Source organism: Acomys minous, assembly GCF_964271855.1.
Source record: "Acomys minous genome assembly, chromosome: 4".
Taxonomy (NCBI): domain Eukaryota; kingdom Metazoa; phylum Chordata; class Mammalia; order Rodentia; family Muridae; genus Acomys; species Acomys minous.
Genome location: NC_140486.1, coordinates 129,462,427 through 129,488,767, shown reverse-complemented (window position 1 = coordinate 129,488,767; position 26,341 = coordinate 129,462,427). Strand labels below are relative to the sequence as shown.

At 43.2% G+C, this 26,341-nt stretch overlaps 2 long non-coding RNA genes across 2 annotated transcripts in view; one reads left to right on the top strand and one right to left on the bottom strand.

Moving 5' to 3' along the window:
- LOC311595463 overlaps positions 1 to 26,341 on the top strand; it is a 76,051-nt gene that overhangs the window by 13,671 nt on the left and 36,039 nt on the right. The window contains exon 2 of the long non-coding RNA XR_014778454.1: positions 2,441 to 2,583. This is a non-coding gene — a long non-coding RNA (uncharacterized lncRNA). The remainder of the gene's footprint in view (positions 1 to 2,440; positions 2,584 to 26,341) is intronic.
- LOC311595459 lies at positions 685 to 20,072 on the bottom strand. The gene is made up of 4 exons (XR_014778449.1): positions 19,971 to 20,072; positions 12,913 to 13,128; positions 1,045 to 1,144; positions 685 to 733 (listed from the first exon to the last, which is right to left on the bottom strand). It is a non-coding gene; the product is annotated as an uncharacterized lncRNA (long non-coding RNA).

Genomic DNA, 26,341 nt, shown 5'->3' with positions numbered 1-26,341 from the left:
CAGAAGCGGATGATGGAAGGTGAGGACCGTCTGACAGAAGATGGAAGGTGAGGACCGTCTGACAGAAGCGGATGATGGAAGGTGAGGACCGTCTGACAGAAGATGGAAGGTGAGAACCGTCTGACAGAAGTAGAAGATGGAAGGTGAGGACCATCTGACAGAAGCGGAAGATGGAAGGTGAGGACCGTCTGACAGAAGCGGAAGATGGAAGGTGAGGACCGTCTGACAGAAGATGGAAGGTGAGGACCGTCTGACAGAAGCGGATGATGGAAGGTGAGGACCGTCTGACAGAAGATGGAAGGTGAGAACCGTCTGACAGAAGTAGAAGATGGAAGGTGAGAACCGTCTGACAGAAGCGGAAGATGGAAGTAAACTCGCCACTGTCCAACACCACTAACGGGAAAGTTTACAAACCACAGACGGCCTCCTTCACAGCTCATTGAAAAGGCAAATACACAGAAAAAGTAAGAATTGTAGACCTACATTGCTTTGTGTGTCTAGAAACACGAAACAGAGCCAATACAGTCTGGATCAGAGTATATCAGATCGTGAGTAGCCTGGAGACAATATTATTCTATATTTAAGCTAAGAAACATAAAACAACCAGAGCAACCTAACACAATTTTCACGTGAAACTTACTCTGATGTAAAAGCACAGGCGATGGTGATAATTACCTTGAAGGCTTGAGGGCGTGGCACCATCTCTGGACTTCTTTTCTTCTTCAGTTTGGCCCTGGAATAGGGAAAAAATGTACTTTAGATGCTACTCGTGTGTAATTGCTTGTACTAACTACCCATCCTGTTGCCGTGCTAAAAATACCTCAGGAAAAGCAACTAAGGAAGGGAGCGATCACTCTGGTCACACGCTGTAGGGAAGTCATGCTGGCAAGATATTGGGAGAGCTGCTCAAACTGCAGCCACATTCCCCGGGAGTGCCTGGGCTCGGCTAGCCATCTCCTTTCTTTGCAACCCATGTGTGGGGAACTGTGCTGAGGTCATCCCTCAAGGAGCCTAATCAACATAACCCCTCCGAACATCTCCCACCTACAGGCTTGCTTCCTTAATGATGCCAAGCTGACGTCAAGTAGCCATCGCTGCTCTTCAACACCGAGGACTGAGGTTTCACGGGTAGCAAATCCGTGAACTTCCATGTGACCAAGGGTTAGTCACAGAACCAGTGCCTTCTGGTGGGTACCCGGGAGGTGTCCACCAGCATGTCTTCCCGTGGGCTGAATTCATTCATTCACATAGCCTTGTTTGTTCATTGGATAAATACAGAGGAAGTGCCCTTCAATCACCTTGACTATAAAGGTAGAAACAGGTGTCCCCAAGCCCCCACACCTGGGCTTGAGAGGCTCGAGGCGGTGGCTGACTGGAGGAGGCCTGCCCTGCCCCGCACCCCAGCTCAGCCCTTATTTCTCCTTTCAGCTATCTGGGCTAACCTCGTTTAACCGCAATTAAAATAATATTAGTTAACCATGACGACACTGAGCATGCTATAGGACAAATGGCTTCAAAGACACATGAAACAACAACAACAACAACACAAAACAAGCACGGCACCCAAGGATCTGCCCACGCCTTTCCTTGCAGTCAAAAGCACTCAGCAGCTGGGCTGGTGATAAGTCCCTGGGCAAGGCAGACACTTCAGCAAGCCCTGGCTTGAGTTCTTAATTTATATACTAACTGAGATAGAGGCGAGAACGGGGTCGGTCAAAAGTAGGTATGGAGACATACATCTTCCTGACATGGTTTGGGGGCCATGCACAGTGTGTGTAACCTCTCAAAGGTGTGTGAAAGGTAAAACCAAACAACACAACTTCTGCCTCGGTCAATTCTCTACATTCAGGGTATGGGTGGGCTCTTGATTCATTTTTGGAAATATGGTTATACACTTCTCCTGATTAGTTCCCAAGAACAAATTGTCATCAGAGAAGATGAAAATTTAGCAGGTGATTTACTCAAAATCTTTCATAATTAGTGACTGATGACGGAAAATCAGGCTGGTGACTTACTGAGCTCAGGAGACAGTCATCTGCGAAAGTGTGGGCTGTGTCTCATCAAGCTGTTCCAATTTGCTTGGGGCTGACCTGGACACAGCAGTGAGAGGGCTGCGTCTAAGTAAGCCTGTCCATCTGGGGCAAACAGAAAGGACTGGTCACCCTAGCTATGACAGCCATTAAACTAGAGCTCGACAGACTGGTCACAATCACGTCACAAGCTTTTAGCTAAGTCTCAAAGGATCCTGCTAATAGTATATTAGTTTTTAAATGTTAGATGCTATTCATCTCATTTTTATGTTGTGGTTTGGGCACTTTTCTTAGACTGGGTTTCTGAATGAAATACCATTTGTGCAACAGTAAATCAAATAACCTGAAATATACACAGTTAAGCTATTCACGTTTATTTATCAGAAAGTATTTTTTGTTTTTCTATCAAGTGTCTCTTGAGGATCATAAGTTGCAGCATTGGACAACAGCCTGCAGTCCTGCTTGGAGACATTGGAGTCTATAGGATAAATGTTCTAAGTGACACTAAGAAGACTGTCCCTTCCACGTCCTTACTCTCCTCACCTTCCCTGAGGTAAGAAGCTGCACTCTGTGCACAGGATCCTGCGTCACGCTACCCAGCCCACAATCAAAGTAGTCAGTCAACCGCAGACCTGAAAGCCTGGAACCCCGAGCCAAGACAAATGTTTCTCCTCCTTTCCCACATGTTTACCTTTGGAATTTTGTCACAGAAATGGAAAGCTAACTAACACGGTGGGGAGAGCAAATGAAACCATGTGAGGGTGACAGCACCAGGCTGCCAACTGCTTGTGCCGGGACAAATGCCAGCTCCTGGATAGGCTTTAGTGCAGGCCGTTTCTATATGCATGGTTTGTTAAAGTAGTAATGCGTGTTGTGTTAGAGCTCATGTCCTTCGACATGTATGTGGCTAATACTTTACTATATGCCCCTCTTCTTCCCCTCCCCCCATGTCTACATGTGTGTATGTGTATACGGACAGTGTGGAATGTTACAGTGAAAACATTCCCACCTCTTTCCCCCCATCTGGCCAACTCATGGTGTTTCTAAGCAGTAAACACTTTAATTAGTTTATGGTATATCCTTACACATTGTCTGCTGTGAAAATACAAGGAAACATGCCTGCATTAGTTTATGGTATATCCTTACACATTGTCTGCTGTGAAAATACAAGGAAACATGCCTGCGTGTGCTTACTTTCTTGCTCGTGTCTCCGAAGGCAGCCTGTCGTAGTTCTGTTTTCTCTGGCATTTTTATTCGGCATAGATTGTTCCTATACATAGGTTTATATAGTGGCTCGTTTCTCATCTTCCACAGCTGCACGGCATTACAATAAACGGGTAGGTCAGGATTCACTGGGCTCCGCATTCATAAATATTTAGGTTGCTGGCCATACTGCTTTTTTCAAGTTTACAATGCTGCAGTAAAATCCTATGTGTGTGTTTCCCTGCACACTTCTAAGTTTATGTGCGGAGTGCCTGCAGGATGCACTGCTGTCCGGAGGAGACACGGCCCCTTGTGCTGCTGACCGCTGCTGAGTTAAGCTCTGCTCAGCTGCTTTCCTCCGTGGGCACAGGATGGGTAAGTGATTATTCCCTCATGTTCCTGCCAAGAGCTTGTGCTGTAAGGGGGGGGGGTGGTTATGCAAAGGTGACAAAAAAACCGAGATCTTTCTGCAGCACCAGCACTTGTCCCGTCATGAAGAGTTAAAGATCACGTTATTGATCGATTGGAAGATCATCCATATTTCCTTTACAGAAAATACCTTTCTATCCATGATCCTTTTAACCACTGGAATAACTGCCCATCTTTTGATCTTAACAAATCAGGAAAAAGGGTCATTTACCTATGAATGATGTGTACACATAATATGGAGGTGTGTGTCTTTGTGTGTTTTATATAAGTTTTATTTTTCCCAGGTTGTCATTTCTCTTTTCACTGTGCTTGTGATATTTTTTGTTTTGAGTCGTGGATTCTCTGTGTATCCTTGGCTGTCCTGGGACTGGCTCTGTTGCTCTAAGAAATACAATGGCCAAGCCTTTGCTTTATGGTGTTTAGATCTGAGAACAAGCTGGGAAGGCTTCCTTATCCCAAGAGAAGCACCTTCCCCTTTGAGTCTGTCCCTGAGCCTCATTGCTAGCATTTAACTCTTGAGTGGCTAACTTGTAAGAATGTGAAATAAAGACATTTTATCCATGAACCTACTCATGTGACACTATCAACAGCCCCCTCTCTCCATCAGTTTCAAAGTTCTGTGCACCCCAACCTAGTTCTAGCTTTCTCCTCTGTTCCTACAGTGTGTCTGTCTACTCGTGTGCCAGCAGCACACTGTTTTCATTGCTGCAGCCTTATGGTTTCACACGCTTTCTAGGCTACCAAAAGCTTTGCACATGGATAGGAATTCTGTTTTTGTACAAAGTTTAGAATCCAGAGAACCAAAACCTCAAAGTCCAAATTCACCCCTTCCTATCTGTATGAGTCCAGGCAGATTACTTACATAACCTCTGTGGATCTCAGTTTCCTGAGTATCTCCCAGAAAGTTATTTCTTCACAGGACTCTTTGAGGATTACTGACCTGTGAATGAAAAATCCTTAACCCAGCTGAGGACATATGGTAGATTTTCAGCTAATGGGAGCGATCAGTCCTTTTTGCCAGATTTCAAACTGCTAATATTGTATCCGGGGGTGGGGGGGCGGACTTTAAAAATTAAATTAGTTGGCATGTTTGAGTTTATCGACTAAAGAAGCCATGTCTGAAATGAACGTAATCCCTCACAAAAGAAGCATTAGGGAAGAGTAAACAAGAATCTTACAACTGAGTCAATCGATCTGCTGCTCAACAGTCGTCACTGAGCGAGCACTACTTGCCAGTCACGGGGGTTAGCTGAAGGCTAAGAAGCACCATGCCCAGGCTCTGTCAGGAGCTCTTGCCATTGAACGGCTAGCACTAATGTAGGGCGATGGGTTTCCTTGCCTCTCCCATCTCCCTGTGACACGTCCTTGACTGCGATGTCCACGTGCTTGTGTGCTTGCTGCTGTCCCTCCTAACTAAGCCCCCTGTATACTCCCTATCCATGTCACTTTAAATATAGCTTCTCCGCCATCACTCTGTAGTTCTGGCCCTGTACTTCTCCTCACTCTATCAGTTTCACACAGACAGACCATTCTCAGCCACCAAGACAACTGCCAGAAAGTCTGCATTTCCCTTCATCGGGGTTTCATGCCCGAATCCAAAGAGCAGCTGCAGAGGCGTCCGACGGCCCCCTGACACCCCATGCTCTCTATACTGCATCTTCAGATCAAAGTTCCTGACCTCGCAACCTAACTTCCTGCACTAGTACCTCCCTCAGCAGTTCCGGATGACCCCAGTGAGAGCCCCTGTCAGGTGGTAATGTGAGCCGCTTGCTCCTCTGGCTGTGCAGCTTATGACTCAGCACATGGAGCAAAGGATTCCCCCACCACCTTCAAGGATGGGAACCACGCAGAGAGAGTCTGCCAGGGAACGGTGGCAGCCTCGAGAAGCTGAACGAACCCTGCCTGACAGCCAATGGGACGGTTAGTCCTCCAGGACCCAAGCCTGCCAAAAAGTACCCACTGATGACGCTAAGCTCCGAAGAGATCAGCCAGGCCCTCCCTGATGCCAATCTAGGTGGAGCAGTGAACTCACTCATTCTGTACCCTGACTTTTCAGAAACTATGCAATGGTAATAAAAGGCGGGTTTTGAGCAGCTGCCTTTGACTGAGAGCACATCAGGTCCGCCTTGCCCCTTAGGTGCCAAGCAACGAAGCCTTCTCCAAGCATCGCCTTCCCTCCCTCTAGCCAAGGTGAGCTCTGGCACCTTCTGGTGCCCACAGATTTCTGGGGTTGATCCTACAGCCGGCGTTGAAACCATTTGTTTTTCCATCTCCCCAGCCTGAGAGGACTTCTGAGCCTTACAGAAGGGAGACAGTGTGTGGACCACTTCCCATTCCCTGGCATGTGGTCCAATTCTGTAAGCAGGACAAGTGTTTGCTAAAGAAAGGCCTAAAAGCAAAGCTGAGGAGCAGGTCTCTCCTCCTGGCAGATGTCGCATCGAAAGTCACAATTAATACAGCAGCAACCTAAGAGAAGGACCACACGCCAGGTCCTCTCCCGCTTTAACACTCGCGATCACCTAGGAATGTCACCAACACACACGTCTTGGTGTGGGAGGGGTGGGGGTTGGGAATCTAGATTTCTGTGAGGCTCCGTGCAGTTCCACAGCTCCTGCCACTAGCATGTGGGTGACATCAGAGCTGTGGGGACTTCACCAGGGCAAGGAGTGGGGGCAGGGCAGTGGTAATTCAGTCACACCGGCCTCGATGAGTCTCTGTTGGGACGAACACCCAAATCAGGCCTATTTTCTACGGTAGCTCAGTAAGCCAGGTTCAGCCCTCTTCCTTCAGTGTGCGCCCCCCCCCCCAGGAGAAGTTTACAGAAATCAAGGCAGCATAGCTCTCTCTTCTGCAAGAGAGCTGCAGTGGTAACAAGACAGGACTCAGGGGCTGACTGCGCTCGCGTGACAGCTGCGGAACTCTTCAACAATCACCATGTCACTCAGAAGGAGAATGAAATCCAGAATGTGCTATCTGTCGCTTGGCGAGTGGGTTAGCGTGCTTGGATCACACATTTATTCGCTGCTGAAATTCTGCCTAGAAAGAAGAGGAATCCCCCTCATGAAAATCACATCACCTCTGACTCTGGACATAAATTACTGAAGCTTCCTATGTCTGTATATTCTTTAGATGAGCCAAGGTTTGAGGTATGTTCATACACAGACACATGTTCATGATTTTTCATCGTCAGAAGCCATTTAAATTTCTTTCATGATGTACTCATTCCATTGTTTTATTTTTTGAAATAGAAAACTACATAATATCATATGACAGAGACAAAAAACATGCTGAATTATTGGCTGAGTAAGCTAAGTTCAAATCCCAACATAGCAATGACTAGTTATTTAGCTTAAATGGATGATTTATAGTCTCCAGACATAAATTTTCTCTTTTCCTAAAATAACAGGATTGAACTGAATGTTCCCCCACAGCTCCTGGAATGTTAATGCTCTTCGTTTCTGTCTTGGTTCATTAACTACTTTACAAAAAATGATAAATCTGCACTGCTATTGATGAACACAGAACACATTTTAAAAGGGAAAATATATGCTATTTTCTCCTTGTATTTGGCATACTTAGAGAAATCGCCATGAGCTGAAGAAAAAAAAAAAACAACCAACTATTGTCATCTCCCAGGTTGCAAACTTTATGTCTGGAACCTCAAAATAAAGCTGGGTCATTAGTGAAACAAAAACAATGTCCTGGAAAAAAAAAATAAGTGCTGAGCGCTGGAGAAATAGAAAATAAAATTTGCCGTGGTACGTTTCTACTAACAATTTAAAATCCATCATTCGAGAGGCGAGGGTTGTATGGTAGGGAAATAACCAGTACTGGGGACATGCTGTTCCTCGCCGCGGCCTTGGACACACCATGTGCCTGTGAGTCTCTCTCGGGGTTCCAGTCCAAGGCTCTGGACTGCTCGTATGCCTACAGTGCCCTTATTGAACCTTCACTGCTGGACAAAGGTCTCTGGAATGCTGGAGGGTTTTTCAGAGCCTTGGGGGTGCCTGCTCTAGCAGCTGACGCCTGTGTAAGGGTGACACATACTGGCTCTGTGAGCTGCAGTAAATGTGGGGATTTGACAAATAATTTTAGCAACAGACTGCTGCCTGAATTCTATTTGCTGCTTCAAACACACTTTTCAAACTCTTGTGGGCTCTGACCCCACATGGAACATGAACTGAAGATAAAGAAAATTAACCATTGAGAGAAATAATGCAAGAATACACGGAGACCTTCCCCACTGTTTTCCTGAAGCTTGTGTGTAATCAAAGAGAAGGAAAGCATTTCTACTTTGTCCAAACACTTGGCACTAGGACTACAGTCTCAAAGAGAAATCTCTACAGTGCTTTCAAAGGTGTGCACGATAATGACGGGTGACGTCTCCAGCAGTTTAGGAACGTCTTCTTTCTGAAGTCCAACTGTAATTAAATTCCACTCACTATGGGAAAATGGCATCAGCTACACATGAGGCTATGAAATGGTAAAGAGTTAAGGACTCACTGAGGGGGGAAAAAACTCTTCATTTCTACATTTTTGAGGCAGGGTTTCTCTGTGTAGCCCTGGCTGTTCTGGACTCGCTTTGTAGACGAGGCTGGCCTAGAACTCACAGCGATATGCCTACCTCTGCCTGCCGAGTGCTGGGATTAGAGATGGGTGCCACATCTGCCTGGCTCCAGCATTTTCTCAATACCCATTTAATGATGCTACTGATGAGATTTCACTTCATCTCACCAAAGCTGAGGTCAACCATGGCTCTCTGCCATCCTTACCCAAAGGCCAGTGGCCACTGCATCAAACACAACCTCTTCAGTTCGGCCGGGGAGACAAAGCCTAATGACCTGCCCCAGACACCTTCCAGGCTCGCTATGCACTAGCCGTAGCAAAGATATTCTACGACTCTCGTTCCCCAAAGGCACCACCCCAGCCTGGCAAAGGGAAGTGTGCTTCATCACACAGGTGATGCACGGTAGGAGCAAAGGCTAAAACTGGGACCTTATCGATAGGCACTCGCTTCCCACTCCTGGACTCTGCCAACATCAATGCCTGCCGCAGGCAGAGTGGTGGGACTCTGCAGAAGCACCCCCTTCTTTTTTTATTGATAATATTCATATTACATCTCAATTGTTATCCCATCCCTTGTATCCTCCCATTCCTCCCTCCCTCCCTCTTTCCCTCTACTCCCCTTCCCTATGACTGTGACTGAGGGGGACCTCCTCCCCCTGTATATGCTCATAGGGTATCAAGTCTCTTCTTGGTAGCCTGCTATCCTTCCTCTGAGTGTCGCCAGGGGATGTGGTCAAATATGGGGCACCAAAGTTCGCGTGAGAGTCAGTCCCTGTCCATTGGCTAGATCTGGGTAGGGGTTTGATGCTTACTGCACATATTGTCCTTGATTGGGTAAAGTTTTGGGTTTTTTAAAAAATTTACTATTATGTATACAATGCTCTGCCTATGTGTACACCTGCAGGCTAGGAGAGGGCACCAGATTTCATTACAGATGGTTGTGAGCCACCATGTGGTTGCTGGGAATTGAACTCAGGACCTTTGGAAGAGCAGACAGTGCTCTTAACCTCTGAGCCGTCTCTCCAGACCCAGCACCCCCTTCTTGGGCAGACAAGCGATCGAAGTCTACTTTCCTCTGTTCATCCTGGTCAGATCACTGCCAACTTCATGCTGTAGCTCACTTCTTACTCCAACCCTTCAGCTTTCTTCTCCCTCAACGCGAGAAGATGCTCACATGCTAATATGTAAGCTGTATTTCTTCTCAGAACACAGTTAACAGGACTGACAAAAACAATCACCCAACCAACAACAGCACTGTCTTGACACAGTAAGAAAGTGCTGTGTAGAAACACCCTACTGGCTCTTCTTTCTTCACTCAGACTCCATGCCCTCGGACCCATCCTCAGAAGAATAGCTGTCACCCAGAGCACCAAATGTGCTAAATAACTTCCTGGTGGCCTTACGCTAAGTACATCAATTTTGTCTTATTCAGCACCCAAGAAAAGACTAAGTAATCCCATGTTTCTGTGTCCCAGAGTTTAAGACTCAATATTTTTAAAGGTGTATAAAATTAGAGACCATACATCTTATTCTTAGGTGCTTAAGAAAAACATCTCAGGCTAGAGAGATGGCTCAGAGGTTAAGAGCACCAACTGTTCTTCCAGAGGTCTGAGTTGAATTCCTAGCAACTACATGGTGGCTCACAACCATCTATAGTGTGATCTGATGCCCTCTTCTGGCCTGCAGGGACATTTAGGCAGAGCACTGTATATATAATAATAAATAAATCTTTAATTTAAAAAAAAAAGAAAAACATCCTTTTGCAAAAATTGTCAGCTGGGTATGGTGGAACACATCTTTAATCCCAGTACTTGGGAGGCAGAGGCAGGAGGATTGATGTGAGTTCAAGGCCAGCCTGGTCTACAAAGTGAGTCCAGGACAGCCAAGGCTACACAGAGAAACCCTGTCTTGAAAAACCAAAACCAAACCAAACCAAAACAACAATAACAACAACAACAAATTGTCAAGCCCGTGTTTTGGAGGGGGTGATTTAAAATACTACATATTGTTTTGAACTTATTGAGTCAAAAAACACCCACAAATACATCAAGCATTTGTACAAATCATTCAGAGAAAAAAAATGTTAACTTTTCCAAGTCCAATCATGCGCCTGTGCTCGGCTGCTCGATTCCCACTTGCTGAGTGGGAAAAGCTCACAGAGGGGACCCAAAATGTCATGGATCTTTACGCCAGATATTGCCAAGAAGCAGGGCATGGTGAGGAGTCTCCACGGAGCAGGAATCCTCCCCTCATTTGCTTATTTGGTACACTGAGACTGGAACAGAAACACAAGGTCACTTACAAAGGAGAGGCACATAAGCAAAGATGGTGGATGGATAGTAAGACCCTCGGGGGAGAGCCACCATGGCAGAGACCCTTGAGGAAGGATAAACCAAGGTGACCTTTCTCAAGATGCTGTAGGAAGGCTGATACATCCCTTTAATACTAAAATTCTTTCAATATTACATTATCTGTGGGTCAGCTGTGAAAGCATCCAAATATCTATAAAGATATATAAATAAGGAAGCTGGCTATAATGTGTATAACCATAAAATCAAGGCCAATGCTTTGTAGGGCACTGCGTAAACAAATCCTGTGAGCTTCTGGCTAAGACAGTGACAGTCAGAATTTTAAAAAGGCAGGAAAGAACTTCAGAAGTTCAGGAAGGAAATAGAAATGCCTCAAAAGGTGCAGGGGGAAAAAGGCTCATGACACAGAGACACTAGACACAGCTTCAGCCTTGCTGGTCCCCAGCAAGGGATGTGGTAGGAAGAGTGGCAGAGAGAGAGTGTTTCCAAAAAATAAGTCAGGCCAGAAATGTCCTCAAGCAGTCACACTCACTCTGCTGCATTTAGTGGTGCAGTGGTGCTGTGGTGCTTACAGCAGACAGACTGAGGTAGAGAAAACTCTCATTTTGCCATGCTGTGACTCAAGGCAACAGCCAGCCAATGCCTAACCTATCATCGGGGCCTGAATTGGGGGAACCACAGGTCAGTAAGCTTCAAGTCATCCTGTGGGTCAACTCGTAGATGAAGAAAGGCCCAATGAGGTAGTTATCAAGGGCAGGGCAACAGGCGATTGCTCCCAAGGCCAAGGGTGCATCCCCAGGAGGCCCCGCTCAGCTAGAACACAGATGGGAAAAAATAGCCCTGCCCTTTTGCCTTGAACGTATCTCATCAGCCATGAACAATCCAGGAGGGCGATGTCTCTGTGCATGACAGCAGTGAGGAGACCAGCTTCTGAAGGAAACTATACCCCATAGAGCCTCAGAACTCTGAGATCACAAAGTTATGTACAATACTCATAGCAGGGAAATTAACGTTCAAGAGTTCTGTTTCTGAATAATTTTTATGTGCATTGGTGTTTTGTCTGCATGTGTGCCTGTGTGATGGAGCTGGGTCCCCTGGAAGTGGAGTCACAGACAATTGTGAGCTGACATGTAGGTGCTAGGAATTGAACCTGGGTCCTCTGGAAGAGCAGCCAGTGCCCTTAACCACTGAGCCATCTCTCTAGCTCCTCAAGAGTTCTTGAAATCCTGAAGACAGGCCGTCCCCCTGAACCAATCTCAGTGTTGTGGGTACTTCCCACATTCCCGCTGCACAGGGGAGCCATGCCCCAGCTGAAGCATGCGCAGCTCTAGGGGAAGAGTTTGAGGAGTCTTGGGAGGGTGGGAGGATCTGCACAAATCCCAGTCTGCAAAGCTAAGAGTAGCCAGCAGAGGCTCACAGTCCACACACAAACACACAAGGAGGGAATGCCTCCACCATGAAGACAGCTCTAAAGGCATGAGCCAGCCACGTAGGACAGACTCAAACATGGCATAAACTACCAGAAAGACAAGAGCCTCCGCATTCAACATCCACACACACACACACACACACACACACTACTGCAGTCTCCAACTGTCAGTGGGCCAGAATGGAGCAGCTGCACCCGTCTCATCTTCTTGTTTGATCCTTGTGATCTTTTTTTCCCTTTTGTTTTTCTTTTCTTTTTTTTTATTACCATATTTTTCAGACTATAAGGCGCACTTGTCCATAAGATGCACCCAGTTTTTAGACCAGTAAACCAAGAAAAACAGTAAAACCAGCAATCAGACCATAAGCTGCACCCTAATTTCACCCCTACTTTTGGGGGAAGTGTATCTTGTGGTCCAAAAAATATGGTATTTTTTATTTTTTTACATATGCATTTATGATTTTACACACATATACAATAAAGTAACTACAGCAAGAAGAACCATGAAACAATCAGGAATTATATAAATGTTACATTCTTAGTGTTTTGGCTATTTGTATTTGGCAGCGTTGAAGAAAACATCTTTTCTTTATGGTGCATCTAAAATTCTGAATGTAAATCACTATCTATCATATCTCATCATTATCAACTTAAAACATCTATCTAGACCTAAAACCATCTTAACTCCTAAACAACTAAGCTTAATTGTAAAACTAAACTATCTGTTCTTCAATCTCATCATAGACTTAAGAAGGAATAAAATTAATTACCTGAATATACAGGGAGTACAGGTTAGCAGCTTCCCAAATGAGAAGATGACAGAGACAGTTTGCTGCTTGAGCAGTCACCCAAAACTCTCTATTATGTTGGAGCATCTTCTTCAGCCTTCTGGCCCAATATATCTGACAGACATTTGTGAGGCAGGAACTATTGAGGACTTGCTTACCCTGTCTTTGCAGAGTTTGGCTGTTGACTCTGCTTGCTTCCAAGCTTGCCCTTTTTTAGGCAGAATTCTGTCTGTGGCAGAAATGAGGACATTTTGCCCAGTGGTTTGTTTGCCACATTTGAAGTCATCTCCATAAGGAGGTTCTTTGATGCTCATCATCCTCTTTGAGGTAGGCTGGGTGTTGCCAGGAGTTAACCTGTCTTATCATCAATAAACCTTTAAAATAATAAAAACATTTTAAATGCCAAATTCTGTATGTCTCTAATGTTTTTGAAGACCTTATCTATTTTACCTTATCTTTGTATAAAATCATATCTATCTGTTAAGCCTGGGATGTATATTCTTATGATAAAAATAGACTAGCAATTGACATGACCATGATTTGATCAACTAACAATTAACTTGTATAATGTATTTATCCTAAACAGCTTGCATTAGCACTTTCATAGTATTGGAAGTAAAGCTTGTATTATAATTGAGTTATGTGGGGACAGTACCACATATTAGAGCAGAAATCTTAAATTTGAATTCTATACCACTGTATCTAAAATTAAACTTATTTTGCATATATACATAAAATTCTATATCAGTGAATTAAAAATAACCTTGTGAGTGGCAATTAAGGAATTAAGCTGAGGAGTAGATTCACTAATCTACTTTTTGTTCTATCTTCCCTATGTATTTCTATATTCCCCCTTCTGTCTTTTCAACCCCTATCTCCAAACCTACAAATGGAAGATAAAGAAAAAGAGAGACATCACTGAGTTTAACCTTGTTTCCTCTCTAAATAAGACCAATAATAACTTATAATCAACTATTACTGAAAATAACGCTCTATAACCCAAGAAAGCAACCAAAAACTACCCAGCCCCTCTTAAGGGAAATGGGACACTGTTCTCTTAAGGTTTCTCCCACCTGATTTGGGACAAATAAACCCTATGTAGTGGCCCAAATAAAATTGAGGAAATGGTTAAACAAGGTAAGAATAACATTTGTGGTCCAGTTTCTGAATGTTGAGAAATTCCAGGCTTACATAGAGTCCTGTATGGGACAGTCTGAAATGCTGGACCAATTGGGATTGGATGCTTTCTTTGAAGCTGTCCTGGGAGCTGCTGTTCTGTTCTTATAAGAAACAGCAACCGAAGCACCTGATGCTGGGACATGAAGGATGCAGGATGTCAGCGTCCAGCATGCTGAGAGGAGTGAGTCCTGTCAGGTCTGATCCGGTGTCAGTTTTCTTACTAGTCAAGTACAGTAGTGAGAAGGGAGAAAGTGTAGAACAGGAGTTCAATCTGTAACTGACTGTGAACAATCAATGGTGACAACTCATTACCTTCGGACCGGCCATTATCTTAATGACAGTCTTACACTTTTAGCATTAGTGTTTATTTATTGTATTTATAAAATGTTCATCTATTTATTTCTTATTCCTTTATGTGTATTTATTTACTTTGTGTGAGTGGTTTTTTTTTTCGTCACTAGCAATATTTTTTAGTATCTTTTTTCTTTTCGTGCCTGTGTTTCTTCCCTGCCCTTTCTATTTTTAAGCTGCATTTTGACAATACTATAGTGATTTTTTTTACTTGCGCTCATGTTTATTTGTTATTTCATTGTTCTCTTGTTTTCCTAGCTAGTATTTCTATTGATGTGATAAACCCAAAGCAACTGGGTGGAGCAGGGCATATTTCAATTTGCACTTTGGGAAGACGGGGCAGGAACTGAAACGGAGGCCATGGAGGAATGCTCCATGTGGATGGCTCAGCTTGCCTTCTTAGAAAGCCCAGAACCATGTGCCCGGGCGTAGCACCATCAACAGTGAAATGGGTCCTTTCCCACCAATTATCAAAAAAATGACCCACAGGACCGTCTAATGGGGAAATTTGTTGAATCGAGGTTCTCTCCTCTCAGATGACTCTAGTTTGTGTCAAGTTGAAAAAACCCTAACCAACATACACTTTTTACAATTATCAAGCTTTGAAATTTTTCATTATTGGGAAATTTGTGGTGGTGGTAGAGTTTTTTGTTTGTTTGTTTTGTTTTGTACTTTTCTAAAGAAACTCATTTTTTCTGATGTTGTTGCTAACATAGTAGTTTTCTCTGTCCTTGCGGATCTGTATTGCAGATTGAACCATCCAAGACCAGCCCACTTAGTAAGTCGATCCCACCCATTAAGCTGCAAAACCTAACAGAAATGAATGCATTTCAAATATCAGCCCAACTACCAAAATTAAACCAAGAAGTTGACAACCTAAACAGACCCATAACAAGTAAGGAGACTGAAGTGCTAATAAAAATCTTCTTAGCTAAAGTGAGTCTAGGACGAGATGGATTCATGGCAGAGTTCTACTAGACACTCAAGGATCATCGGCAACCAGTTCTTTGTAAACTGTCCAAAAGCACAGAAACAGGAAGAGCACTTGCAAACTCCTCTGCAAAGGCAGTGTCACTTTGATACCAAAGCCAAGTAAAGACACAACAGAAGAGAAAATTTCAGAACAATATCCCTGAGGAATATAGCCTCAAAAATGATCAATAAAAATACTATCAAACAGAATACACAAAAAATCATAAAGATTATACACTATAACCAAGTTTGCTTTATCCTGAAATGCAAGAAGGGTTCAACATAAACAAGGCAATAAATGTAATAAACCACATGGATTGGTTTTTAAAAATCATATGATCATCTCAACAGACAAAGAGAACATCTTTGAAAAATATCCAGCATACCCATATGATAAAAGATCTTATAGAATGTAGGACTACAGGGAACAGACTCAACACAATGAAAACTACACATGAGGAACCCAAAGTCAGGGTCATCATTAAGTTAAGAAAAGCTTGAAGTAACATCACAGAAGTCAGAAATGCAACAGGCGTATTCATTCTTCCCATTCCTTATCAATACTGTCATAGAAAGACTAGCTGGGACAATAAGGCAGGAGAAGAAAATTAAAGGGATACAAAAGGGAAATGAAGAAGTCAAACCATCCCAGTTTGCAGATTGCATGATCCTATACATGAAAGACCCCCAAAATTCTGCCAGAATACTTTTAAGATTGGTAAGGAAATTCAGAAGCATGGCAGAATGCAGAATAAACTTGCATAAGTCAATAACTTCTCTATAAACCAATAGCAAACATGCAGAAAAGGGAATCATGGACACATATCCATTCTAACAGCCTCAAATAAAATAAAATATCTAGCAATAAACCTACCAAAGAAAGAAACAGATTTCTACAATAAAAACTGTATGCCTCAGAAGAAAGAGCTAAAGATGTTAGAATGTGATCATGGGTTAGTAGAACCGATATCATGAAATGACCACCCTACAACTTCATAGATTCAAGACTCAAGACTCAAAACCCTCCAATAGAGCAAAATTGAAGACCCAAACATTAGCACACCACCTAAAAAAATTAACAAAATTTAACAGCCACCTAAAAATTAACAAAAAAACGCCAAATATACAAGTTGGAGGGGAAAAAAAGCATCTTCAACAAATGGTACTGAGAAAATTGGATGTTCACATGCAGAGGAATGAAATTAGACCTGTACCTATCTCCCCTGTATAAAAACTAACTCCAAATGGACCAAAGAACTAAGCCTGAAACTGCTAGAAGAAAACATAGGCAGAACCCTACATGGTATAGATGTAGGAAAGGATTTTCTGAATAGGACTCTATTTGCCCAGGAAATGAGGCCAACAAATGACAAATGGTACTTTATTAAAAAACTAAAAAGCTTCTGCACAGCTACAGCAAACAACTGGGTAAAAGAAAGCCTTCAGAATGGGACAGAACCTCTGCCAGCAAGACATCTGACTGATAAATAACCAGAACATATAAACAATTTAAAAAACAGAGAATTATGAAGACAAATTACCCATCCTAGAAATGAGCCTGGGACATGAACCTATGTCCTCAAAAGAATAAGATAAATGGCTAAGAAATATCTCAAAAATGTTCATTATCCCTAGCAATTATGAAAATGCAAATAAAAACAACTTTGAGGCTTTATTTTAAATAGTTCAGAATGGCAAAGGTCAATAAGTCAATCAATGGCAAAGATCAATAACAAATGCTGAAGGCCACGTGGGGACAAGGGAACCCTCATTCACTATTAGTGGGAGTGCAGATCGCTGCAGCAATTATGAAAATACATGAGGGGAAATTCTCCAAAATCTAAAAAAATAAGTCTACCATATGACCCAACAACTAGACTCAAAGTTTGACATCCTACTCCACAGAGGTTGGCAAACTATGTTCATTGCTGCTCTGTAGCAGCGTAGAAAGGGAAGCACCCTCAATGCCTCTCCACCCCACGAACGGATAGTGCAAACATGGTACGTATCCACTACAGAATACTATTCAGATGTAAAGAAAAATGAAGTCATGAATTTTGTGAGTAAATGGTTAGAACTAGAAAAGATCATATTGAATAAGGTAACCCAGACTCAGAAAGACAAATGTCCCATGTTCTCTTTCATCTCGGGCTCCTAACTGTAAATCTCCAGATGTGTGCACATAGCCTGGAATAACTGCAGAAACCAGGAAAGCAAAGCAGGACCGTTTGCAGGGTATGGAGTTTTGAAAGCAACAGAGAGGGGGCTATCAGTGTGCAAATGACCTGATCACAGAATAGGGAAAGGTGAGCACTTTAGGAAGTGAGAGGCAGACAAATACAGAATAAGAAGGGAGGAGAGTGAAGATGAAGAGCAGAGTACAAGTCATCTGATGGGAAAGGGGAAAGGGTCATTGGTTAGGGGGTGAAGGGAGGTCAACACAGAAAGAGGGGGTAGGGAAAGTAACAATAAGAATGTCTGAAGAGGCCAGAAGGAATCAGACTATTAAATATTTACCTTAAAGTGGTCCTATATGTGATTCTGTTTATAAATTCATACACACAATTTTAATAAACTTTTCTCAACTGGACAGCAACATTATCTGCAAGAGTCAAAGACAACCTAACTACAAACAAAACAAATGAGACGGCTGGTTGTGAGTTGTTCACTGGGGCTATCCATGAGATTCCCCAACATATAGCTTATTGCTACTGCCCTTGGGTATTCACCAGAGGTAAAAGGTGAGCACCTATGGCTGAAGACACCATGCACCTCAGAAACAGGGCCTAGATACCACTGGGCTAGAACACTGACAAGAATGCCTCCTTCCTGAGGACTAACTTTCATGGCATAAAGATGCTTTGTACCAAAAACTTCCAGGCAACCAACGGTTCTGCTCAGCTTTTACACTTATGGACCATGTCAACAATTAGCATGGCGAGGTAACCTTAAAGGTACATTAGTGGCACACACAACATGGGAGTAACCAACTGCCCTCCAATTGGACTTAAAATGGGCTTAACAAGAAGGAACCCTACCTGGTACTGAAAACTTGCTAACTACTTGGTGTTAGTAAAGTAATAAGTATTTGAAGAGACCCTAAAACCACTAATTTACTAAACCAGCATAATCACTAACAATAGTCATTTGTCCTTACACTCACACATAAGCGTAATCTTCAACTCTCATCAAGGAAGCTTCTCTTCGTAACAAAGGGAGACCACTTTTAAAAGGCACAACAACTCAAAAGAGTTCAGTCCTGTTGCATGTGCCCACAAAACACTTCCACACCTACAGCTCAGGGGATATTGCAGAAGAGAGTGTGACGAGGTTGCAAGAAGTTCACTGTGAGATTGTGTCCCCAAGTAATATCAGAAAATACAACCATAAAGTCACACTATCATGGCTGCCCAAACATGAGATGAATAAGAGTGACCATAATAGACATGCTTTAAGCGGATAGGGAAAAGCCCACAAGACCTCAGCCACACACAAAGGATGACAGGTAACTATGGGATGCTAAAAGTGAGAGAAATGGTCTTCCGTAGGGAAGAGCACACCAACGGGTTATCCAATACTAAAATGGTAATTTCCAAAGCCATGCATACAAGTAACAGCATACAGATAAAACATACTGAAGAATACACACACACACACCATGAATTTGAAAGAGAGCAAGAATGTTAGTATATGAGAGCCTTTTAGAGTAAGAAAGGGGAAAGAAGAGATATAATTATATTATACTCTCAAAAAAAGTCAAAATAAAAATAAGATAATTCTCCCTACAATAGAAGAGGTACCCAAATGAAACAGTGTGTATGACTGCGGTATATAATGCAAAAAGGTCAATGCAACGTAAGTCCTTCAGAAGATCCTAGTTCCTTACCTAATGATATGTGCCAATTATTGAAAATAAATAACTGTCAAGCTAGATGGCTATACCCAGCAAAACTATCTTTTTAATGTGTACAGCTATTCGTATGTTTGCCACCACATGTTGTCTGCCTGTGGATTACATGCCCTGTGTCAACCTGACAGCTCCTCCTCTCAAATTTGAGACACCAGACGTGTGCCACCAACTGCACCCTAACCCTGGTGACCTGCCTAGGGGCTTCTGTCCCTTGCCCACTCGCAGGACCCTCCTTTCCTGGTAGGAATCTGAGAGTCTTGCTGCCTGAGAACAAGGGGAAAGTGGTGGGAGGAGACAGAGCATAAGCTCAGATAAGGGGATTGAGGGGCATATTTGATCAAAACACATTATATGCATATATAGAAATAAATACAAAATATGTATGCCAATAGACATATAATTATTATCAATTAAAACTGAATTAAGTGTTATTGCTATAGAGGTATGAAGAAATCACTATTAAATTCTGATTCTGACACAATAAGGGTTGACACAAACACTCCCCTAGCTGCTCCGTGAATGAAAATGGAAGAAGCTCTGCCAAACTCATCCTGTTCAGCCAGCATTGCCCACATGCCAACAGTGGATAAGAGCGTGACAAAAACAAAACCACAGAGCAGTTTCTTATTGAACATAGATACAAAAATTGCTAAAACATTTCTTATGAACAAGTTCGAGAACAAATGAAAATCCACAAAGCACGACTGAATTTGCTTCACTCTAGGGATGCAGTGTTGGTTCAGCATAGAGAAACAAGTACAACGCACCACAAGGCAGGCTTAAGGGCAGACACCACGTGCTCACCTTGAGAAACGCAGAAAAGGCATCTGGCAAAGTTCAACATCCCTTCACAGTGGAGGCTCTGAAGAATGCAGGTGGGATGGGGTTGTAGCTCAGTGGCAGCTTACTTGACTAGAGGGTGTGAGTCCCTGGGTACACTCTCAGTACAGCTTTAAAACAAAGTAAAGCTTAGGAATAGAAGCTGCACTAGAAGTGGTGGCTCACACTTAATGGCAGCACTCGGGAGGCAGAGGCAGAGGCAGAGGCAGAGGCAGGCAGGCATTTGAGTTTGTGGACAGCCTGGTCTACAGAGTGAGTTCCAGGAGAACCAGGGCTGTACAGAGAAATCCTGTCCCAAAAAAACCAGACAAACAAAGGAATAGAAGCAAAGCACCTCAACACAATAACAAAGGCCATATTTGGGAAATCTAGAGCCACTGAGGTCATCCCTCTAAAACCTGAGGGTCCTTGTTTATCCAATTCCATCCAACACAGCACTCAAAGTCTTAGTAAGAACAATAAGGAAGAAAAGATCAAAGGAAAGGAGAGAAAGAAGCCGAATTATCTTTCTTTGTAGATGACGCGATGCTACACTTAAAGGACTCCAAAGACCCCACCAGGAAACTCTTAGAAATGAAACCTCTTTGAGCAAAGAAGGAGGGTACAAAAATCAATGTGCAAAAGTCAGTAGCTTTTTAACATACCATTGACAACCTTGCCAAGAAAGGAATCTAGGAGGAGAATTCATTTCACAGGGCTTCAGTGAGCCTAACAAAGGAAGAAAAGACCACTGCAGTAAAAACATTAAGACACTGAATAATAAAACAGAAAACTCTAGATGATAAAAAAACCTCTTTGATCGTGGATAGACAGAATTAATATTGAGAAAATGATTATATATGCAGTCCCCACCAAAATCCTAATGACATCCTTTTTAGATTGAGAAAGAAATCCTGAACGTCATAGAGAAGCACAAAAGACTGAATGACTAAGGCCAGACTTCACAAGGAGAATAATGATGGAGATGTCACAATATCTAATCTCAAATCATATCACAAAGACACAGTAGCACAAACCAGCATGGTGCCTGGCACAAAAACAGGTGTGTAGACCAGTGTAAGCCAGTGTAGACCAGTGCAGACCAGAGCAGACCAGTGCAGACCAGTGTAGACCAGTGTAGACCAGTGCAGACCAGTGCAGACCAGTGCAGGCCAGTGCAGACCAGTGCAGACCAGTGTAGACCAGTGCAGACCAATGCAGACCAGAGCAGACCAGTGTAGACCAGTGCAGACCAGTTTAGACAAGTGTAGATCAGTGCAGACAAATGCAGACCAGTGTAGATCAGTGCAGACCAGTGGAAGAGAACAGAGGTCCCAGAAGCAAAGCCACAGAGCTACCACAACCTAATATTTGACAAATACACCCACAATAACAGTGCTTAAAAGTTGGGATTTCCATATACTTAGCTATAACCCTACACAATAATCATCAAGATGGATCAGAGATTTTAAACCTAAGCCTGAAATTTTAGGTCCACTAGAGGGAAAACAAGCCAGACCTGGGAGGACCAGCCCCAAGCTGCCCTCGCATGTTCCAGGTGTCACTGAAGCTAGAGAGGGGATCATGAAAAGGGAGAAGAAGATGCTAAGGGAGGGAGAAAGAAAGGTTAACAGAACACAAGTGGCATAAAAACAGGAGGAACTGTCAGGGAAAAGGGAGATAAACGACAGAGTGTGCCCTGGGCCACAAGGGAAGGCAGAGGGAGAGGGGGGTGGATTAGAAAAAAGTGTGGTTGAGACACATGTATGGAAATGCCATGACAAAGCCTACTGCCTTCTGCGCTAACTTAAACAAAATAAAATTTAAAAAAAAGAAAAGAAAATTTCCAGCCATTTTTAAATCATGGCATATTCCCAAAATGAACACTATGTACCACTAAAAAGAATAAGCAGACCTGAGTCTCTATAGTATGTATATTGACTGTCAAAAACAATGATCTAGGGACATAGATCAGTGGTGAGGTGTTTGCAAAGCAAGGCCAACGCTCTAAGTGCAAGTAAACTATTAGTCCACTTAGGGTAAGCACTATGGGTGTGTGATATATTTATATACATACATAAAGGGCATGGAGTGTTAACTTTCCTTTTTGTTTATGTTTCTTACAGGTACACAACAAACTTTTAGCAGTAGTTACATATTTGATATTATTTGATATTCAGTAAAAATTTGATCTTTAATATAAGTATGAGGGGTGCAGTAGAGAATTCATTTTTTCCTTTAGTGCCTGTTTGCATTTGCCTTTGTAAACCACATGCTCATTTTTCAAAAATATAAATAAATCCCTTTAAAAACCTACATACAAACGCAATAGAAGATCCCCAAATTAAAAACTCACTGACAGCCAAGCATGTCTTTAATCCCCGCACTCGAGGGCGGGGGGGGGGGGGAGGCAGAGGCAGGAGGATCTTTCAGTTCAAGGCCAGCCTGGTCTACAAAGTGCATTCCAGAACAACCAGAGGACTATACAGAGAAACCCTGTCTCAAAAACCCAAACCCAACCACCCCAAAAAAGAAAAGAAACAGAAAGAAAAAAAAAAAAAGAAAAAGACAAACAGACCCAGTGCCAGGTATGAGATAAACTGCTCTAATTTTTTATCCCACCTTCCCCCTCAAAAAAAAAAAAAATACAGGCTCATGCCACTGCCCCTGGCTACCCCAGAACAGATGGAAATACCCTATTCCTGAAGACACCACAAAGTTTGGTCACAGAACATCAAGATGTTAATTTAGTAATGACCAGAGAATGTCCTGCTGACTAGATCCACAGGACTGGAAGGTGCTCTGCAGAGTCCTGTGATGGGAAAGCCATCAGATGTCTTCCACTATAAACATCTATGACCGCTGTCACAAAATATGTCCATGGACACAACGGTTGTGGTTTATTTACATTATTAGATATATAATTATTATTACAGCTGTATTTTCTAGCCAGCTGGCAATCAATCAAGACAAAGACACCTTTTATATTTTAAAATAGCCTAGTTAAACTGGAGCAGGGCAGATATTAATCCCTTAAACTACTTCCCGCAGTGGGACAGGTCCCGACTCCATGCCATGTGCTTCTAACAAGTTCTATCAAGCTACCTCCCACCCATAATCCCATATACTTGCTAATGTTCTTCATCTGGGCCAAATCCTCCATCCACACTGGCCATGTGCTTCTCCTCCACCTCAGCCATGGTACAGCCTGCTTCTCCTCTCCTCTCCTCTGGTCTCCCTCTTTCCAAGATCCTCTCTGTCTCTCCAAGCCCGGGAACCTTAGCCACACCTATCCTATTTGTCCTGCCCAGGTGTGATGGCCTTTTATTGGTCAAACAGGTTAGGCTCTTAGGAAAGGCACAGGTGGGTCACAGAGACAGCAAGCGGTCATCAAAATATACCAGACCAACTTCCAAAACACAACAGTGGCATGAAGTTTAACTAACTGCTTTCTCATTGGATTTCAGGCCACAGGAAGAAACACATACCTGGTACGATAAATGTAGTCAGTAGCATATGGTTGGGGAGCTCACAGGCCCCAAGTTACTATATATATAGTATATATATACTATATATATATATATATATTTTTTTTTTTTTTTGCTAGATGCATACAGTATCAAACTTCTCTCTTAATTCGCGTCTCTCTAACCAAGATTAATTCAGTTCTCAGACCTCAGAAGCGTCTCTGGGCATTAGGTGGTGGTTTATAAAAAACAAAAACAAACAAACAAACAAACAAACAAACAAAACCTCCCAACTGACCAAAATGTAGAGAATAAGTGTCTGTGGACATCTCAGGTGCTAAGGGAAAAAATCATTCACCGAAGGGGGCTCCAGGCCTCTTTCTCCACCTTAAGCTTCCACAGGGCATAAAGCTGTCAAGAGGAAGCAGTGCAGGCCAGAGCAGTAGACTGATAAGCATGACACCTCAGAGGCGTCCATCCATATGTTGCTGCAAAGGGATTTTAGGTGAGATTAACACTCAAATCAGCACTGGCTGATAAAAAGCTAGTTAGACCAATGAGCTAGGTAGGGTTCACTTAAAAGCATGGGGACCCCGAGAAGATAGAGACCCCCGAGAAAGAAGAAGTCCGACCCCCCACAGACCTGGGACTCAGGCCTCCACTATCACCTCCTCCCTGAGCCTCCAGCCTGCCCTACAGATTTCTGACATCATGAGCCAAATCCTTAAAACAATTCTCTACGTGGATTTGGAGATAGAGACAGATAGGTGCATGGACGGACAGACATACTGTTAGTTGTCTTTTCTGGAGACCACTAAGAAAATCTCTGGAGTTCAAAATCACCATTGATTTTTTTTTTTTTTGGATAATGTCCAATTTGCCTGTATCTTTGTAACAAATATTGTTTTCTTTCCACATATAGCATTGACCTGTTGTATTGTGCTACATTAAATAAGTCAGGAACAAAAAAGACAAGTACCTCGGAGCCTTATTTACATGTGGACTCTTATTCTGTTGAGGCCTGCTCTTTGACATAGCCGCAGCCATGTCTGTATTAATCCTCCATTTTGTTTATAACTTCAAAATTTTAAAACTATTTAACTCTGCTTCCTAGAAGCAGATATTTATAGCTGACACTAATATTCCATGCCAGAGGGTCAAGTGAACCTACACTTGATGACTTAATGGTGTCATAATTCATACTTTGTTATTTACACACGTGGCTGCCCTCTGCCTGCATTCTTCTTATCTCCACACTTGGTTACATGTTAGACTGTCTCACTTACCTCCCTCACTAATCAAAGTAAACATCACCCTGTTCCACCACCCACCCCCATGTATGAGCTAATTGTGGGTTTTGCCTTTATAAACTGACTCTGAAAAACAAGTGGATGTCACAGTTAGGCTCCCGAGTCTGCGCTGTGGCCCTGGTCCATCAACTTGGAAAAGGCATTCAAACAAACCATCAACATCTCACTGAGAGTCCTGCTTGAGTGGTTTGTGTGGCAATTCTTGTACAACATATAAGAGCCTGTCCCCAAAGAAGTTGAGACTAGAATCCTGGTTACCAGAGCCGGGGAAGAACGGAAGGAAGAAGAGAGGCTGGGACAGCTGATGTCCGTGTTTTAAGTAACAGTTGGATGCTTAGGAGCAGACTCAGGGGGCAGAACTACACAGAGGGTGACTGTGGCAAAGGAAGTGGATGTGCTGAAGATTGTAGAAAAGGAGATTGAATGTTTAACCCCAACAAAACCGTTAACGGGACAAGGGAGGCTGGTTCAACTGGCAATCTGCCAGCCTTAAAGCATGAGGCCCTAAGTTCAGATTCCAAGAACCCACACAAAAGGCTGTGTGTGTGTGCTGCAAAGTCGTCCAGTTCCAGTGGCACCGAGGAGGGAGGTGGACAGGGTAGATCCCTGAAGCTCAATGGCCAGCTGGCTAACCCTACCTGGTGAAGTCACAGACCAATGGGAAACCCTCTCTCTAGTAGTCTGAATAAGAACGGCCCCGGTAGGCTCACAGAGTTGAATGCTTGGTCATTGGGGGAGTGGCTCTACTTGACAAGGGTTAGGAAGTTCGGCCTTGTTGGAGGGAATGTGTCACTGGAGGTGGGCTCGAGGGTTTCAAATGCTCATTAGGACCAGTCTCTCCCCTACCCCCCCACCCCCACCCCCGTCGCTCTCTCTCTGTCTCTCCCTGTCTCTCTCTCTCTCTGTCTGTCTTTCTGTCTCTCTCTGTCTCTGTCTCTCTCTGTTTCTCCTCTCTTCCCCTCCCCCTTTCCTCCTCACTCCCTCTCCCTCTCTCTTCCTACTGCCTACTGCTTAGGGATCCAGATGTAGGGCTCTCAGCTCCTTCTCCAGCGCCATGTCTGCCCGTGTGCTGCTGTGCTGCCTGCCATGAGGATAATGACTAAACCTCTGCACTGTGAGCCAGCCCCAGCTAAATTCTTTCCTTTATAAGAATTGCGTTGGCCAAGGTGTCTCTTCACAGCACTAGAACACTGACTAAGACACTGTCTCACACAAAATACAGGGTGTGTGTAAGGAACAACACCTAAAGTTGTCCTCTAACTGCCACACAGGCACACATACTAACATTAACATGACTATTTTGCATATAAAAACAAATGTTTGCATACACAAATACACTTAACCTGACCTAGACACTAAACAATGTTAAAACAATATGACATAATTTATAAAAATTTATATTTCAGTGTATCAGTTTAAAAGCAAAGCAAAAACAAAAAAAGCAAAAAAAAAAAAAAAAAAAAAAAACTTAAGATTTCCTTTTAAAATATACCAGACTTTGAAAGTGCTATTGCAGGCTGCTTGGGATAATTAAGTAATACAAGTTAATTTTAGTTGAGCAAATCACCATCATGTCAAT